This window comes from Trachypithecus francoisi, unplaced genomic scaffold (genome assembly GCF_009764315.1).
Source record: "Trachypithecus francoisi isolate TF-2019V2 unplaced genomic scaffold, Tfra_2.0 Lachesis_group7, whole genome shotgun sequence".
In the NCBI taxonomy this organism is placed as follows: domain Eukaryota; kingdom Metazoa; phylum Chordata; class Mammalia; order Primates; family Cercopithecidae; genus Trachypithecus; species Trachypithecus francoisi.
Window position 1 is genome coordinate 17,155,671 of NW_022681472.1, and position 18,304 is coordinate 17,173,974.

General features: G+C 38.0%; 1 long non-coding RNA gene across 4 annotated transcripts in view; it reads left to right on the forward strand.

The window, feature by feature from the left end:
- The first annotated feature begins 470 nt into the window (after positions 1 to 470).
- Positions 471 to 18,304, forward strand: part of LOC117079360 — a 29,149-nt gene continuing 11,315 nt past the window's right edge. For 2 of the 4 annotated variants that reach the window (XR_004435390.1, XR_004435389.1), the window contains exons 1-3: positions 471 to 556; positions 1,020 to 1,145; positions 16,299 to 16,419. This is a non-coding gene — a long non-coding RNA (uncharacterized LOC117079360). Of the gene's footprint in view, positions 557 to 1,019; positions 1,146 to 16,298; positions 16,420 to 17,792; positions 17,901 to 18,028; positions 18,228 to 18,304 lie in introns of all 4 variants that reach the window. The other 2 variants (XR_004435387.1, XR_004435388.1) reach the window with 2 other exon arrangements.

The following is an 18,304-nucleotide window of genomic DNA, read 5'->3' on the forward strand; positions in this document are numbered from 1 at the left end:
GGATATCTAGGAAGAAATGAAAATCCTCTATAATGTTTGTCCTGAAAACTTAAGTCTTTTAAATGATGTGTACAATTACAGCAGGCAAAACAATTTTTGTGTTATGCCCTTGAATAGTTCTTGCTCACCAATCATTTAAATTGTGTAGCTTTAACTTCAGTCCTTGTCATGACACATTAGAATGAGGATGTGTGATGTACCTACCCAAGCGAGGCGCTGTAGAACATGTCTCACTGTTTTGCCGCTGAGCAGATGAAAAGCTGGGTATTCATCCACCACTGTCGGTCTGTCATTGACTGAGTGCTGTTTCCAGAATCACTCAGTCTCTTGCTTTGCATGTGAGCACTGAGTGTTCCCACATCAATATCAAGTTGGGCAATAGATTCCTGTATTTCTCAAACCCTGTCATCCTATCATTCTGGTGGATGTGCTCTGTATTTCTAAAGAAGCCCTTTCTTTCCAAAGGCCTTTTTGGGATCCTCTGGGAGCTCAGCTTCTTAGACTGGAAGTGCCAGGGAAATACATCACCAAATTCCCCCTTCTACTGGGGCTTCTGGTAAGTACCCTACCTTCTCCTGTAAGATACTGTAAAATGTGCAGGCATTTGTTTACCCTACTAATGCTACTCAAAATATGCTTTGTTTTCTGGTGCAAACACTTTATAGTCTTGTTAAGTTTAGCCTGAAGCTGTGTCCTCATGGATTTTAAGATCAGCCTTAACATTACTCTGTTTACAGTGAACTGTAACTTCATTAGATATGGAAGCAGTCTGTAACCTACTCTTGTACCAATCAGCTAGTTTCAGCCAATGAAAGGTGGCCAACTGTTCCAACTAGGTTCAAATAAGGCAAACACTGAGCTGTAACCAATCCAGTTGTTTTTGTACCTCACTTCTGCTTTCTGTACATCACTTTCCTTTTTCTAGTCATAAATCCCTTCCAAGCATGTGGCAGCACAGAGTTTCTCTGAATCCATTCCAATTCTGGGGGCTGCCCAATTTGCAAATCATTCCCCAACAGATGGTATCAGAAGTGTGATCGGAAGTGGGATATCTAGCAACCCCCAGCAGCACTGAGTGACCAGGCATGGGACCCACCACGGGCCCAGGGTGTCCATTGTTCTCTCGAAGCAACTGGGAATTTTGGGTAAGTTTTCTCTTAGATTCTGAAGCTCCATGTAGTTCAGTTTTGAGTTTTTCCTTTATAGGCATCCTTGGGAATAGACATGGCTATTTGGTATCCAGGATGACTGGGGAAAGACAGGAAAGGTACCTGTAGTTGTAGTTTCAAAATTATTTTCAGTAATTCAAAATCTTAAAGTCATCTTACGCTAAATTAAGTAATAGATAATCATAAAATGATTGAGTCATTTTAAATAAGTTAAAATACTGAAACATTAATTATTAAACATAAATACAGGTTAACATATGTTGTTATCTTATTTTCACACGACATAGAACAGCTACATGTTAGATCTGTTAAACAAAAAACTGATAAGCATAGCTTTCAAAAAATTATAAAGTGGTTTTCATCTTCAAACAGTTTTATAAAATAATTTAAAATTACTTCCTAGGGTTTCCTCAATTCTTTAAACGCCCTCAATTTTGCTGTAGAAGGTTATTTCTTGTCATTAAGGGTTTCAAAGCCAAACATAATTTTACAAAGGGAAGCAGAGGCTGCTGTGTCATTCATTTGCTCTGTAACAAGAACCTAGTGGGAGCCCAGCTACTAGGGCATCTAAAAGTAAAAGCTCACATCCTGAGCTGTGGCCAAATCCTGCCATCCCTTTGGCTTTTCAGCCATGGAAACTGATTTTAGATCCTCAGGGTTGGAATTACTCACCCCATTCACAATATTATAATTCTTTAAAAAATGTTTTGTGTGGTTGCACTAGAGTTTGCAATGTACATTTGTAACAAAGTACACTTAATACTAAAATGCTTCATAAGTAGTGCTGGTGACTTGGGCAATCCCCAGGACCCTGGGCTGTGTGCTCTGTCTGGGGAAGGTGAGGGGCAAGGCTTGTGCTGAGTTTTCCCAGTTCATCTCTTCCTTATAAAACTGCTGTCATTAATTACACATATTCATATAATATAATCATGCAATATGTTGTTTTTGTCAGCTTAAAAGAAAGAAGCCTACGCATAAAATGTAATTTGAAGAGTATACTTGAGCCACAGTATACTTGAGCCACAGCACTGAGGACAGCTGCCTGGGACACACTTCTAAGCAGCTGTGGGGAATGCTGTGTCACCTTTGTTACAAGCATGTTTTTAAATGCAAAAGGGAACAAGTAATGGGCTGATACAAAGTTGTTTGACAGGAAGTCTCATAAGAGAATTTACTTTTATCTTTACATATTATTTATCTTTTCTTGATGCTTTCTTTATGTAGACTGAGTTTCTGAATATATCATTTTATGTTTCCCTGAAGAAATTTTTTTAAAGATATTTTTTAAAAGCAGTTTTAGGTTCAGAGCAAAATCAGACAACAAGGACAGAGAATTCCCATATACCCTTCACTCCCACACATACACAGCCTCCCCACTACCAATATCCTGGTCCAAAGTGGTGTATTTGTTACTGTCAATAAACTTTTGTTGACTTTCACTTGTCAATATCACCAAAAGTTCATAGTTTACATTAAAGATCATTCTGGGGTTGTACATTTTGTGGGTTCTGACAAATCTGTAATGACATGTATCCACTATTATATTGTCATGGAAAATAGTTTCACTCCCCTAAATATACTCTGTCCTCTGCCTATTATCTCTCCCTTTCCCCCAGCCCCTTGCAATCACTTATATTTTTACTGTTGCCACAGTTTTGCCTTTTCCAGAATGTCATACAGTTGAGGCCATACAGTATGTAGCATTTGTAGATTGATTTCTTTCACTTAATAATATGCATTTCCATTTCTTCTATGTCTGTTCATGGCTTGATACTCATTTCTTTTTAGCACTAAATAATATTTCATTGTCTCAATGTACCAGAGTTAACTAATTCATTCCCCTGCTAAAGGACATTGTAGGAGCCAAAGAAAGCTTCCCCTCCACTCTCTGAAGGTTCACTGAAAAGTCAACTCACAAAAGGAGATTATTAGGAAAAATGGAATCAAATTTATTAACATGCACATAAGGGAGAACCATAGAGAGATTACCCCAAGCCCCAGTGCGGTTCAGAAACTTGTATACCATCTAGAGGTTATGGAAAGAATGGAGGCTTGGAGCATCGTGAAACAGGATATGGTGGCAAAATAGGTTATGGGAGGGGGAGAAGAGAAGGCCTGGCTAGCAAAGGTGGACTCGTTATGGAAACACAACCTCACAGGTGGCAGTCCTCAGAAAGAATAAATGGTAAATATTTCTTTCAGATACTTAAAGATGTCAGACTCTCAGTTTATGATTCCTAGATCCAGACAAGGGAAGGCCTCAGAGAAAGCCAGGCTGCATCAATGCTGATCTCTACAAAGCAAATCTCCCCTACAAAAGAGCTTTTCATCTCTTCTTGTACCTTCAACCCTTCTGAATATCTATCTTCAAGGAAATATATTTTAGGGTGAAATATTTGAATTTTCTTCAACATCCGGGTTGCTTCCCAGTTTTGGCAATTATGAATAAAATTGCTATAAACATCTATGTGCAGGTTTGGAGTTGGACATACATTTTCACCTCCTTTGGGATCAAAATCCAAAAGCATGATTGCTTTATCTAGTACTAAGAGTAAGTTTAATTTTGTAAGAAACTGTTGAACTGCTATTACAGTATGTTCCTAACAACAGGCAGAATGGACTCCTTGTGGCTAACTGCAGTGATCAAAGTTAAAACAGAATGAGGTGGCTGTGTCTGGGTGAGGAAGCTGTTATGTATTCTGTGCTCACAGAAAAATGTTGTAAACATGTCACAGGACCTCCCTTTCTACAATTAAGCCAAACCAGTTCTTGTTGGCAGTGCAGAGATAGACTACAGCTGGAAATTCCCCAACTGACTTCAAACAAACCACCTGGTCCCAACTGACTGACCATCTGGAGTCAGCCAATTAAGAGAGACTGGTGATTTGGGACTTAAAGGTCCTCCAATCGAGATTCTGTTCTCACCCCCCTTACTCCTCTCTCCTACCCTGCAAGTTTTGCCTTTATCATCACTCATTCTCTAACCTCACCCCCTCAGGGAAGGCTTTCATTTTACAGTGGAGGCTGTATCTCCCCAGTCCACAGATTTTTTTCTTTTTTTAAAGAAAATAAAACTCTTCTTTTCTCCTCTGCAGATCCCATGGTCTTTTGTTAACACTCTCTTTCAAAGTGGCTGCACCATTTTGCATTCCCACCAGCAATGAATGAGAATCCTTGTTGCTCCAAATCCTTGCCAGCATGTGGTATTCTCAGTGTCCTGGATTGTTGCCATTCTAATGGGTATGTAGTACTACTTCATTGTTGCATTACCTCTCTACTTACATTACCCATTTGTCCTTGCATTTCGTCTACTTCTTCCATTAGAGTCCTTAGCATAATAATTATAATTACAGTTATCTTACATTCCCTGTTTGATAAATCCAAAATCTGGGTCCTGTCTGAGTCTAGTTCTGATGCTTGCTTTGTCTCTTCAGACTTTTTTTTTAATGCCCTTGATAAGTCTTGCAACTTTTTTCTTGAAAGCCAGACATGACGTATGAGGTAATGGGAACTGAGGTGAATAGGCCTTTCCTGTGAGGTTTTATGTTAATCTGTTAGGGGATGGGATGCATTTAATACTTCCTGTTGCTGCAGATGTCAGAGATTTCAATTTTCTATAGTGTCCTTGTTTTCTGTCTCCTTTGTTTTCTTGGATTTTCCCTAAAATCTCTTTCTAAATAGTGTGTTGATGGAAATAAAAATATTTAACCTCAGGATATACTTCTTTGACGTATTTTGAGATGACTGTTCATATGGCCTGCAAACAGACGTAGCCCTGAAAAGCTGTCTTTTATGGGGGAGATTTGCATCTGTAGAGAATCAGCATTGATGCAGCCAGGCTTTCTTTGAGGCCCTTGTTTGTCTGGCTCTAGGAAAGATTAACTGAGAGTCTGACACCTTTAAAGTTATGAAAGAAACATTTCCCATCTATTCTCTCTGAGGGCTGCTGCCTGTGAGATTTCATCAATATGAAAAGACTGCCTTTGCTAGCCAGGCCTGCTTTTTCTGCTTCATAACCTGTGTGGCCACTGTATCCAAATTTACCACCGTCACCTGTTTATGGCCATGCACTAAGCCCCCATTTCTTCTGTAATTTCAAGATGGTAAACAAGCTTCTGTACCCCATTGGGGCATTGGGATAATCACTCTGTGGTTCTCCCCATGCATGTTAATGCATTTGTATGCCATTTCTCCTATAAATCTGCCTTTTGTATGTTGATTTTTCAGTGATCCTTCAGAGGGTTAAGCCCCTACAGTGTGCATCCTGTAACTTTTAAAGCTGAAATCCCCTGATATTATACTGAGGTCTTATTGATGTGGTGGTAGGGTGCAAGGGGACGGTAAGTGTTTTACAATTCTGTGAGTAAATTCAGCCTTTCAGTGTGCCTGTGTCCCTGGGCTGTACACCTTGAGAAATAAAAGTATAATTCTAAGGCCCCAATCAACCGAATGTGCCATCTCTTGGCCAAGAGGACCTGAAAGTAATCTTGAAAACAGTTCTTGGCCATGACAGGATGGGAGGGGTCAGGCACACCTTGTTACACCTCCTCCCTAGCTAAACATGATTAGGATCAGGCTTTCTTCCCTAAGGACCTAACAGAAACCAGTCCTTTCCAAAGACTCCACCTCCGATATCAACCAACCACCTGATGATGGCCCTCCCTTTTTGCCTGATAAGAAACCATTGACTACAGAGTCATTCTGGCCATACTACAGAGATTGCACAATGAAGATTTTCACGTCCTCTGCTTCACCTTTTGATGTCAGATTCCTGAAGACACCCTTGAATCATGGGAATGCCACTAGGTTTTGTAAATGGGACCCATGAAGGAGCATCAAGCTCAGCCTCACGTGTGTATGTTTCCCCTTTTATAAGTCTTCATGACTCCTATAGCTTATCAAATATATGTATTTGGAAACTTCACTCAGCATAAATTCTGTTCCCTTTGCCCCTCCCTAGAAGTATAGAGGCTATGCTTCCCAAGCTGTCAGAATGGCCAACCTGCCGGCTGCAACCCTTTATGAGAAATGTAGCTCCCCCTTTTCAAGTTTATGAACCTTGTCATTCTTCAGTTGATAACTTCTGAAGTCTTAGTTTTTCTCCTCCTTAAGTGAGATAGAAAGGCAGGAATGTATGGGAATTGAGTTATTTCCCTTCTCTCCTCTCAGACGAGGCTTTAGTAAAGTTTTTCTGTATGATTGATCTTTGCTGTGGAGAAGGCTCTAGAAATATTCCAAAATGGTTATTTCCTTACCCTCTTCCTGCCAGAAACATTAAGGTTTTCTCTTGGCTCTTCAGCATGAGAACACGGTGGGGTTCCTAGAGGTAAAACCCTTGAAAAAGGAGACCCCCTAAGGCTCTAGATACCAGGAATCTCTCCCCCTCATACTAGTGTACATTTTACTTCTAGCACTTCCTCAAGGTTATTTAAGTGTTCCTACCAGCTTGTGGCTCTGATGACATTTGAACCAGGTAAGCTGATCTTGACTGCACTTCCCTATATGCAGCTATCGCTTCAGATTTTGGGCTGGCAGCTTTCCCTGTGACCTGAAGGAAAAAAGGAACTTCTATTTGAGGAATGCAAGTCCTTTTAATGATCAGGCCCAGGGAGAGATTAAAATGAGACAGCAATCATACCCTACTTCCCTACTTGAGTTATGTATTCATCTCTTGAAACTGGTTGTGATTGCCCCAAGTAGCTATAAATTAACCTAGTAGGCTGGGCGCAGTGGCTCACGCCTATAATCCCAGCACTTTGGGAGGCCAAGGTGGGCGGATGACCTGAGGTGAGGAGTTTGGGACCAGCCTGACCAACATGGTGAAACCACGTCTTTAATAAAAATACAAAAATTAACCAAGTGTGGTGGTGTGCACCTGTAATCCCAGCTACTTGGGAGGCTGAGGTAGGGGAATTGCTTGAACCTGGGAGGCGGTGATTGCAGTGATCCAAGATTGTACCACTGTACTCCAGCCTAGGTAACAGAGAGAGACTCCATCCAAAAAAATATAAAAAATAGAAAATAAGTTAACCTAATGCCATATAGGACACTATAAACCACACTCTATTGAGAATGTATAGCCAATTACTAATCAATGTTATCTCTATAAACCAATGAGAATTCCTGGCAAACAATCTTGTATCAGCCCACTCATTCTCCCTCTTTTTTTTTTTTTTTTTTTGCCTTTAAAAATCCACTTGTAACTGCTGCTAATAGGAGTGTGTATTCAGGGAAACTTGAATCTATGTTCTTTGGTTGTAATTGTCAAGCTTTGCCCAAATTTCTTCTTATATTAATTTTGCCTTAGCCTCTTCCTTTGTAAACCAAAAATGAAATTAAAAGCCCCTAACCAACTGAATGGATCTTTCCTCTTGGCCAAATATATTCCAGAGTAAACCTGGAAAACTAGTTCAGGCCACGATGGCATGGACAGGTTGGACATGCCTCATTACACTCTCTTCCCTTTGGAATTCAGGAACAATTAACCAGCATTAATAGTAAAACAGAGATCTTAAGAGTGACAAAACAGACTCTTTGTAGCACAAAATACCAAATTCCAACCTGGCTCTAATATAGCATCATATGATAGATAGCAGGCTCTGAAAGAAATTGAAATGTTTTGCTATAAAATATATTCCTTTGACATATTTTGAAATAGCACTGTAAAGCTATCTCTTGTGGGGAACGTCTACATCCTATTGAGAATCCCCCTTTGTTTTCAGATCCTTTCTTGATGCAAGAGAGATTTAACTAAGAGTCTGACACCTTTTTAGGTCTGCTAAGAGACATTTATCATCTATTCTCTCTGAAGCCTGCTAAGAGGAGGTTTCATTGACATAATAAAAACCATGGTCTCCACAACCCCTTAACTCAACCCAGACACTCCTTTCTATTGATTCTAGGTCTTTGGATAATAACTCTTTCAATCAATTGCCAATCAGAAAAATCTTTGAATCCACCTATGACCTGGAGGCATGCCCCTACCCCACTTCAAGTTTTCCTGCCTTTCCTTACCAAACCGAGGTACATCTTACATAAATAGATGGATATCTGCCTGTAACTTCTGCCCCCTAAAATGTGTAAAATCAAGCTGTAACCCAAACATTGTACTTCTAGCACTTCCTCAAGGAAGTACAACCTTGGGTACATGTTCTCAGGACCTCTTGAGACTGTGCCTTAGGCTTTGGTCACTCATAGTTGGGTCAGAGTAAATCCCTCCAAATATTTTACAGAGTTTTACTCTTTTTCATCAATACCTTTTAGATTGACATATCTGGCATAAGTTAACAGGATTCAGAGTGACCTCCCCAATACTCTGAACGTGGCATTTGGTACCAGCATGACCAGTTGTCTTCAGAAGTGCCATCGGGTGTTGCTGGTCAGTTCTCCTGACTTTTCACCTCTCACCTTTTGGTCTTATTTGGGCTTACTTGGTCCCATTTGGACCTCTTATTTGGGCTGTTTTTCAAACTCCCTCTTTATTTATTTATTTATTTATTTTTTTTTGAGACGGAGTCTCGCTCTGTCGCCCAGGCTGGAGTACAGTGGCCGGATCTCAGCTCACTGCAAGCTCCGCCTCCTGGGTTCAGGCCATTCTCCTGCCTCAGCCTCCCAAGTAGCTGGGACTACAGGCGCCCGCCACCTCGCCCGGCTAGTTTTTTGTATTTTTAGTAGAGACGGGGTTTCACTGTGTTCGCCAGGATGGTCTCGATCTCCTGACCTTGTGATCCGCCCGTCTCGGCCTCCCAAAGTGCTGGGATTACAGGCTTGAGCCACCGCGCCCGGCCCAAACTCCCTCTTTAAAACTGAGCGGTTCTGCCTCTGTCTTTAGACAGTTGATTTGAGTTGAGAACTCTGCAGAGAGCTGCTCTTTCTCTGCCTCTGACATAGAATGAGGGTTCAGGTCAAAGTTTTTTCACTCCTGTCTCATAGCAGAGGCATGGGTAAATAAATGGCAGTTAGCCACTGGTGGTCTTGTTTTACATAGCATGCTTTTAAAGACTGCAGTGCTTTTCTATTGAAATTTGGGCTTGATTTTTCATTTGTTACCAACTCCTATTAGTTAAACACCAGCTGGTTTTGTGTACAACAGTTATGGGGCACCTTCTTTTAGATATCTAGAAAAGTGACCCATCTTTCCCAGGATGATCATAAACAACAATGACCAAAAGTGGGGATCTTTTGCAATACCTAAAATAATGAATTTGTGTGCACAATTGGAAAAGGTTGGTTTTAGAACAAGATCAATTTAATAGGAAACTTACTTCCAATGGCACCTAAAAAGCTTCCAAAGGAGATTCTGAGAAAATTGCTTAAATTCTCAAAGTAAACAAAAGATATGCATCACCACCACTTGAGGAAATTTACTACGTCTATGACCCTTTCCCTGAAACTCCCTATTGTGGCAGACCCAGAATTGCTATTGAAGCAGCTACATTGTCTGGTGTATATACCTTGGGGTTAGTTATCTCGTGCCAGGAAAATTTAGGATATGGACACACAGGAGGAGTTTAGGAGTGGAGGTTTGATAGGCAGAAGAGAAGACAAAGAGAAACAGCTCTCTCTCTCTCTCTCTCTCTCTCTCTCTCGAGAGGGGTCTCCTAGTGGAAAGGACTGGCTGGTGGCAAATTCACCGGATTTTATAGTCCCCCTTGAGGAGGTGCTCAGTCCTTGAGGAAGTGCTCAGTCTGATTTACCTAGGGCTCACAGGTTGGTTTGATTAAGTGCAATGTTTACGTAAGGCATGGGGAAGGCTGGTCTCTCCACCCTGATCTTATTATACAAATGAATTCTCCTTTGCCAGTGCCATATTGTCTACTCCTTAACAGTACACGTGGCTGGCAGAGAGGAGAAGATGGAGCCGCCATCTTGAGCATGTCTAGTCCCTAGTTCCTGCTGGCATTCATCAGTGCAAACTCCCAGCTTGCTTGTCTATGTCTGCAGCTTGACTTTACAGGCTGCTCTTTGTTAGAAAATGATTTGGGGCTGCTTTTCATTAAAAAGAAAAGCCTTACTGATGACTTCCCTACCCTTACTATTTGCCTAAGTAATATCTTCTTAACTCCTGTATCACTATGAACCCCTTCTGGTTCTGGGGACTGCCTGATTCTCAAACTATTCTTTGCCCAAGTAAAAAGGTCACTCAAAGGACAATATGGCTCTCTACTATACAAAAGGTCTTCTTTGTTGCCTAGTTTACAATTGCTTAAGGCAATAAAACGGTAATTAAAAGATTAATAGTCTAAAAGGGGAAAATGAACAAAATTAAAACTGTTTATAAAAATGCAGATGCAACAATATTTTTTCTAAAATAGGACTAATGACTGACACTGATGTTGAAATGCTAACTTCCAGGGAATTAGCTAAGCAGCCTTCCTCCTGAGATCTGATCTAAAACAAGTAAAAATCCTTGTAAGCTCAAGCTGCCTGATTTAGTTCCCTTGCAAGATTAACCGTAAAGGCTGCCCTCTCCTCACAGTCTAGTAGTAAGAATTGTATGCTTTCACCACTGTGGCCTGGGTTTGATTTCTGGTCAGGTAGTCAGTCCCTCTTGATTTGATATTTGTGTGACTTTTTACTTTTTGTGGTACCCATTTGTTACTGATCCTTTTAACTTCTATGGACAGCTTTAGATTTCTTGTCTTCTGTCTATGAGGGAGACATGAGGCTTTTGGACCTTTGTGTGTTGATGGTAAGCTGAGAAGCTGACACCTTAGAAAATATGGCCAGATAGAAATGTGGATTGTAATCCATTTGTGACTAGTGATCTTTCCTTTCTTGGAGTTGTATTTTGGGGTGATTCTGGGTCTTGTGAAGACTGCTTTAGACCTCTTTGGAAGTGTCTCATGCATTCTCGGTTAAGTCAAAACCTTGGTTAAAGCTTATTCATTTTACTTGGGAAGGTACTTTTGGTAAAAATAAAACAAAACAAAAGCCATAAATGTAGGCTATTCAAGCTAAAATCTGATAAGAGTTTTAAAAGGATTTTTTAAAAGAGCTCTATAGTCAAAAATTGACTTAAAACTGAATTTTAGGCTATGTATATATACACATACAAACATATATGTGTGTGTGTCTGTGTGTAAAACTATATATATATATGCCTCTTTTCACTCTCTCTAAAACCTTTCAGTCTACTGAATTTCTGTCTTCCTAACTCTGTTAACCATATGCCCACATGCACTTCCTTTGTCTGTTTCTTCATTTACTTCTGTTGGTCTTTCCTCCTTCTTGCCACCCTTGATACTACATGAGGAGACCATAAACATTTCTAACAGCCTGGGAACCCTTAAAGAAAACAGAAAAGGTACCATAGACTCTATTCTTTTTTTGAAGAAACTTCTGTTTTACCTAATGAGTTCCCAATAATTTCAAATGGACAGATTCTTTTCAAGTCTAAAGCTGTACCCACGTTTGCATTAAACTCCTCGATCTTTTTGGCTTTTAGATACACATATGTGCACATGTGTATGTTATATTTTGTGTCTACATATATATATGTATATGTGTGTGTCTACACATATACATATATATGTGTCTATACATATACTTATATATTGTCTAAGCATGGTGCAAAAGTAACTTAAATTTAAATGAATAGTCATAAATTAAAAAGCCAGCCCAATACTTTATGAGTTCATGTGACTTTAGTAATTTTTGGTAAATAAAAATAAGTTTAAAATTGTTCATAAAATAAAACAAAAACATATTCAAAATGTAATTTAGACATTTTTGCTGGAGCCTATTGGTCAGACAGGTTTAGGCTGTTTCTATTTTATGTTTTAAGGTCATAAAACTATTGCTTCTGTCACATTTTTGGTACTTGCTTCATTTGTCTGAAAGTTAAAGCTGTAAGGGCTGACTCCTGGGTTCTTTGAAAGCCTTACGCACATCTTACTTTGAGCTTGTCTTTAATTTTAAACCTCCAAATTCTGGGATGTAGACAAATGATCCTGGTGAGGCCTGGGATCAACACCAAGGCCCCATTTTCCCTGGCCCAGCTATGTCTCTTGGCCATGCTCAAAGGGATTAGATGCCCCAGTATTGTCTCCACAGCTCTGTTTGTTTTTTTTTTTGTCCTGGACACTGCGTCTGGTATTTAACAAAAGTTTATTTCCTAGGTTTTTCACTAAAATAAAAACTTACTAAGACTTAACATTGTATTTAATATCTAATTAAAACTGCTAGATATAAGAGAAACAAGCCTATATACAGAATGTATACAGAAAGTAAAATGTAAAGACAGTTGAAAAGAGAGTGTAATTTTTCTTTTACATGACAGAGAACTTTCTGTGGTCAAAATAGTAAGGGGGAAAGGGAAGGAAATTTTTGTCCTAAAAGTAAAATGACAGGACAAAACTAAAGGTTTAAGCAAGTTGTAGAAAGTTTGTGGAAGACTGATTTTTGTCAAAGGAATTTTTTGTGTAATCAAGTTGGTGAAAAAAGGGAATTATTTAGTTTTCCTAAAAATTGAACACTAATATCAAAAGCACACTGATGTAGGGCCAGAGTCTGGACCCCTATGCTGGAATAACAGAGTTTGCTTGGGGCATTAACCTGATATTTAATAGAAAAATTGTAAGATATTATAAAAGGTTTATGGAAATCTTATCTTGTGTGGTCAAAGCTGATTGAGATTGGATGAATTGATTTATAAAATTTTATTAAATTTACCTTTAGCATTAAACATATACTTCTAGAAATAATTTTTCTCTTTTGATTAATATTTTTATATAATACCATTAAGATAATAAGATTTTTGTTTACTTTTTGAGTAAACTACAAAACATAAAAGAGAAGAGAGACAGATTTTGTTTGTTTTATGCTGTCTTTATTAGGTCTTACGATTCTTAGGGAAACTGTGCCTCCTATCGAAAAGTAAAGGTTTTTGCTTTTTAAAATCTTTAAATTATTATTTTGGCTAAACGAATCACTGTTATTTTACACTGACCTGTGATGCTGTTTTGAACTTGTGTTTTAAATGTTTGATATTTGACAAACTTTCAAATAAAAATTTTTAGTATTTTTAGTATTTTCAATCTCAAACTAACTCTTTGGATATTAGGCTTCCTGGAAGTCCAAGAGAGACGTATTAGGCTTATTTGGTATGTACAAATTATACAGAAAGAATTATCAAATATGAAATGGTGTTTAACTTTTTTGGCTTATATTTGTATACATATGTTATTAACATGTATAAAATGTTATGAGTTATATAAAATTTTGGTATTTCTGAGTTTGTGTTATAAATAATAATTATGATTATTATGTTAAGTTGTTGTATGGCACAGAAATAATCATTTTCTTGTCAATCGTGTCATTAACCAGGGCTATTCTATGACTTTTGTCACTCACAGGCAATTATTTTTATACTCTGATTCTTCTCAAAAAATGATTTATAATCAACTGCAGTCCAAAATTTGCTACTTCCTTAAGGAAATTCATGAGAAGGACTCTGACAAGTACTCCTGAATATAGGTTTCAAATAACTTTGAAAATCATATAATTCATCTAGGAAAAAAATTCTTCTCGGCCTCTAATTAAAAAGCTGTTGTGTTCATGAGGTTTGCTCACCCAACATTAAATGTAACAAGAATTAACGGCATGAGAATAAACTAATAGTGAACTGAAATATTTTTTGGGGAACTTTTTTTCTTTGAAAAATCGGTGATTTTTTTCACTTTTGTTTTCCAGAATCATTTTTTTTTTCTTTTTGAGTTATTAATGGCTTATAGCAGTTGGGTAAAGTATACTTTTGTGAGTAAAACTAACACATTTGTCTTTCTCGCTACCAGATTTCTTCAAAGTTTGAAAACTGTTCATGAGTAGCTATATTTTATGATGATATAGTTGTTTGCATAAGTTTAATAAGAATCTGTTTTCTTTTGTAACAGAACATAGTTAGATACACTCGTAATTTTACTGAGGCTTTAACTGGAATGGCATATTTTCAAATATGACCAGAGTGCTTTGGGGAATGCAGGTTGACTTTATAGAGCCAATAAACAACCTGTACCTTGTTTACATGGTTCCTTTACAAAATTTCTATCCTTGTGGTAGGTAAAGAATGTTACCTTCTGACAGGCCCAGGATCCTAAAGTTATTTTGGCACCTCAAGAAGATAGGAATTCACCCAATTCACACAAGTATTGCAGACAGTCTGATGAAAAGTCTTTTACTTGGTTAACCTAAAGGGTTTTAAAAGTCTCATCTGAAATTTCTTATGAAAGACGTCCCAGCAAAGCCAACTTTAAAAGAACCTGTATGGCCATTCTGTACTCTTGTTGCACTTTATGCAAATAAGCATGCCAAATATAATAAGAGTGAAACTTGTTTTGCAAATAAATTGGTCCTGCTAAGATTATCTTTGATGAAAATGGAGAATTGGAAAAAGAAAAAAGGTATGTTTCAGAAGAAAATTATTGTACATCTATTATTAGCTTACAGCCTTGTTATTTTTGAGTTTTATTATTTGCCTACAATTTGGAGTAGATGCTGAATCACTTCTTTGCAACAACAAATCTCTATAAAAGAACCCAGTTTAATTTTCTTTATAAAATAACCCAGTTTTAGTTGACGCCCTGATTAAATAGATTTTGTTGATGTTGTTGTGGCACACAAATCCTCTTTTGATTGTGCATTATGTTTCTACTATTTAATTTTTAATCGTTATTTCTCATTGTTTTACTTCTGAAAAAGCTAAATTCATACTACTCTAATGACTAGGTATAATTCAACAACTGACAGCAGCCATAGATCAATGACTTTGACAGCACTACTCAGCAGTGAATCTTCCCAACGATGACAGACATTTTGACACTCAACTTTTCATCATCAGTTCTTTCAAGAATAAAGATTTTAGATCAAAACAGGGAAATGAGAAAAGAAAAGAGCTTTTATCTGAGGAAGGCAAGTTCTATTAGTTATCAGGCCCAGACAATAAGATGAGACAGCAATCCCATCCTACTCTCCACTTTGAATTACCTATTCCTCTCTTCAAACTGCTTGCTATTGTTACAAGTAGCTATAAATTAACCTAATAATGCCACACAGGACACTATAACCTATACCCTGTAGCTTAAGACTGTATAGCCAATCACTAGTAAGTGTTATTTCTATAAACCAATGAGAATTCCTGACAAACACCTTTCTATCAGCCTACTCACTGTCCCCCATTTTTTTGCCTTTAAAAATCTGCTTGTAACTGCTGCTAATAGGAGTGTGTATTCAGGGGACGTGAATCTATTCTCACTGGTTGCATTTCTCAAGTTTGGCCCAAATAAACTCTCTACTTATACTAATTTTGCCTCAGCTTCTCTGTTTTAGGTCAACAGGCCAATTTTCTGAAGGGCCTTGGGAAATTAATTGATTTTTCAGTGTCTTTAGCCTTTTTTTTCTTGTTGCAAGATGGGATTAATGACTTCTAAGCTTTTTATGTGTTACAACTGAAACCAGAAGCCTAACCTTTTAAATATATGCAGTATTATGCGGAATATTTATTCACCTGGATTCTACATCAAACCAAAACTGAAAAGTGAACTATAATTTTTATTTTCTGTTAATCTAATATTTTTCTTGTATTTTCTACTGACTGAATAAAACAAAGTGTGTTTCTCCAATGAGAGTTTTCTACGTAGACTGGTCTGTACAACACCATCTTTATATTTTGGCAATATTCGCAAATTATTTGAATAGACTTTTTATTTTGGAAGATTATCTCCACTCCTTCTCTATTACTGTTCCTAAGTTTGGAGTTACAGATAAAATTATTCTGTTTGGGCTTCCCATGAATGCGATGGATATCTTTATTCCCATGAATGCGATGGGGAAACAGATAGATAGCGCCTCTATATTTCTTCGTTAAAGCACATACTTTTCATTTAAGATGTACAGAAATTACCATAATTAGTTCCATTTTAATGTAATTACTTCTTAAAGATTATAAATAAGAATATGGGATATACTCATGGAAAGATATTTAGAGAAAGGAAAACTAGAAAAAGAGATTGTAAGTTTATACAATAAATAATATGCAAAATATGTTGAGAATAGCTTAATAATTTATATATAGTGTCACAGTGTTAGTCATTTCCATTCACTTGTTAACTATTCATATGTACATTTTTGCAGATATTCTTTATTATTCCATCATCATCTCAATTAAACCTCTTGGGTATAGTGTTTGAATGCTACTGTGACCATAAATTCCAATAAAACCTAGGAAAAAATGAAGCTACTAATAACTGAAAGAGTAAGCAATAAGAATAATATTTTCTAACTTCCTTGAATAAGAAGAATCTTGGTGATGATTGTTATTTATTAATTCCAGAGAGAAAGGAACAAGCTAGTGAGTCAGGAGAAAGAATTAAAGCTTATTAAGTTCACTTATTTCAATTACGAGGAATAGAAAGTTAATGAGATTGAATAGGTGAGTGGCTAATTCTTATGGAGAACAAATATTGACATCTTTTAAATATGATTTTTTCAAAATTAAATGGCATAAAATTTGAGAATATCAATACCTTATATGAGTACCAGCATTAATGAGTCCAGTTTACTTCCTTAAGCTTTAGCAAGTTCAGGTCATATATTTTTCAGACAGAAAGGATGTTAAAAGCCCTTCCTTCTGCTGTGTTCTCATAAATCTCTCTAATGCTAGACCTAGACCTGTATTGAGTGGAAAACTCAATGTAGACTTCGGAGTTTCCTTGAAGAGAAAAGTTCAGGACTTGGCAACCAAGCCTCTAAGTTGCATTTGAGCATGATAGAGTCAAATGCAGAAGGTGATCTTTTACCACTCCTGAGAACAAAGGTGCTAAGTAGCCCCAGGTTCTACATTCCTAGAAGTGTCAGCTTTGGGATCAGTTACCTTCAGTTGCTGTGAGGTGACATCTCCCCCACCAAAAATAGTAACATGACTCAGAAGAAGAGGAAGTCTCATTCTTCAAGAGGCCAAGGTTCTTGGAATTGGGGAAGAGAACTCTTCCCCAGACTTAAGAATGAGATGCTTTAGGGCATCCATGTACCTACAAGAAAAAATTCCTTAGATGACTAGCTGCTTTGCTATCAGAATTGCTGATGTCTCCCCATATTGCTGAATTAGGGAAGACAACATTGGAGAAAACTTGTATAGTGGATTCTGCTCAGAAGGGAATAGTCCTCAACCACTGTGTTCATTATTTATCTTAACAACCGCTGACTTCTCGCTTCTTGGTTTTTGATAGGTCAGGTGGATCCCACATATACCCGCAGTCCATGCATTGATAGTGAATAATACATGAGAGTTGAAGCTCCAGTTATGTAAATCAAAAGAATGCAACAGGAGACAAACTTATGCTTTCAGGAAAACGGAGTAGACATACTTCTCCCAATTCTTTCTACTAAGTACAGCTAAAAGCCTGGGCATTAAATATAAAATAAATGCAAAAATACCATGAATCTTGGAGAGAAGAAAACAGACCAAGTAGGTACTTTGGAGCAAAAGCAACACATTGGTGAGTTCCCTAGGTTTTAGTTTTTGTCTTATATATACCCGTCTAGATGCTGGAGAAGCCAGAACTCCAGAAGTACCAACATGTTTAGATGAAGGATGTCCTAACAAAAACTCTTTCTCTCTTATGTAAGGAGTACTAGAGGGACAGCCTAACAAGAGAGAATGTTTAGAAAATAGTGACTACTTCAACCAAAAACCGTGGAAAGAATTGTGGTCCCACCCCACCCTTGTCAGCAAACGTGAGTGGGGAGCCTAGATTTCTACTTTTTCAAGGCTGTAGCAAAGCGTCCCAGTCGTCCCGTTAGGGTGGTGTCAGGTAAGGCCATCTCTGCCTCGCATTAATGAGCCCCTTCCCTCTTTCCCACAGGATCAGGGGGACTTCTACCCCCACCTGGCAATAATGAGGTACCCCTTCACTTTCCTAATGAGGTAGTTTCAGAAGAGGCCTACTGGAAATATTTTCGCAACTTCCCAACAGTAAGGAAGTCACATCTCTCCCGTGATGTCAGTGGTGACAAAGTATGGAGCACTAAGGAAGCACTCCAGCCCATACCAGCCAGGAAGGTGTAAGTGAAGTCTCAGTAAGACACCAGAGTTTCCACTTCTACTCAGCAATAACAAAGAGATTCCCCCATCAGGTGTT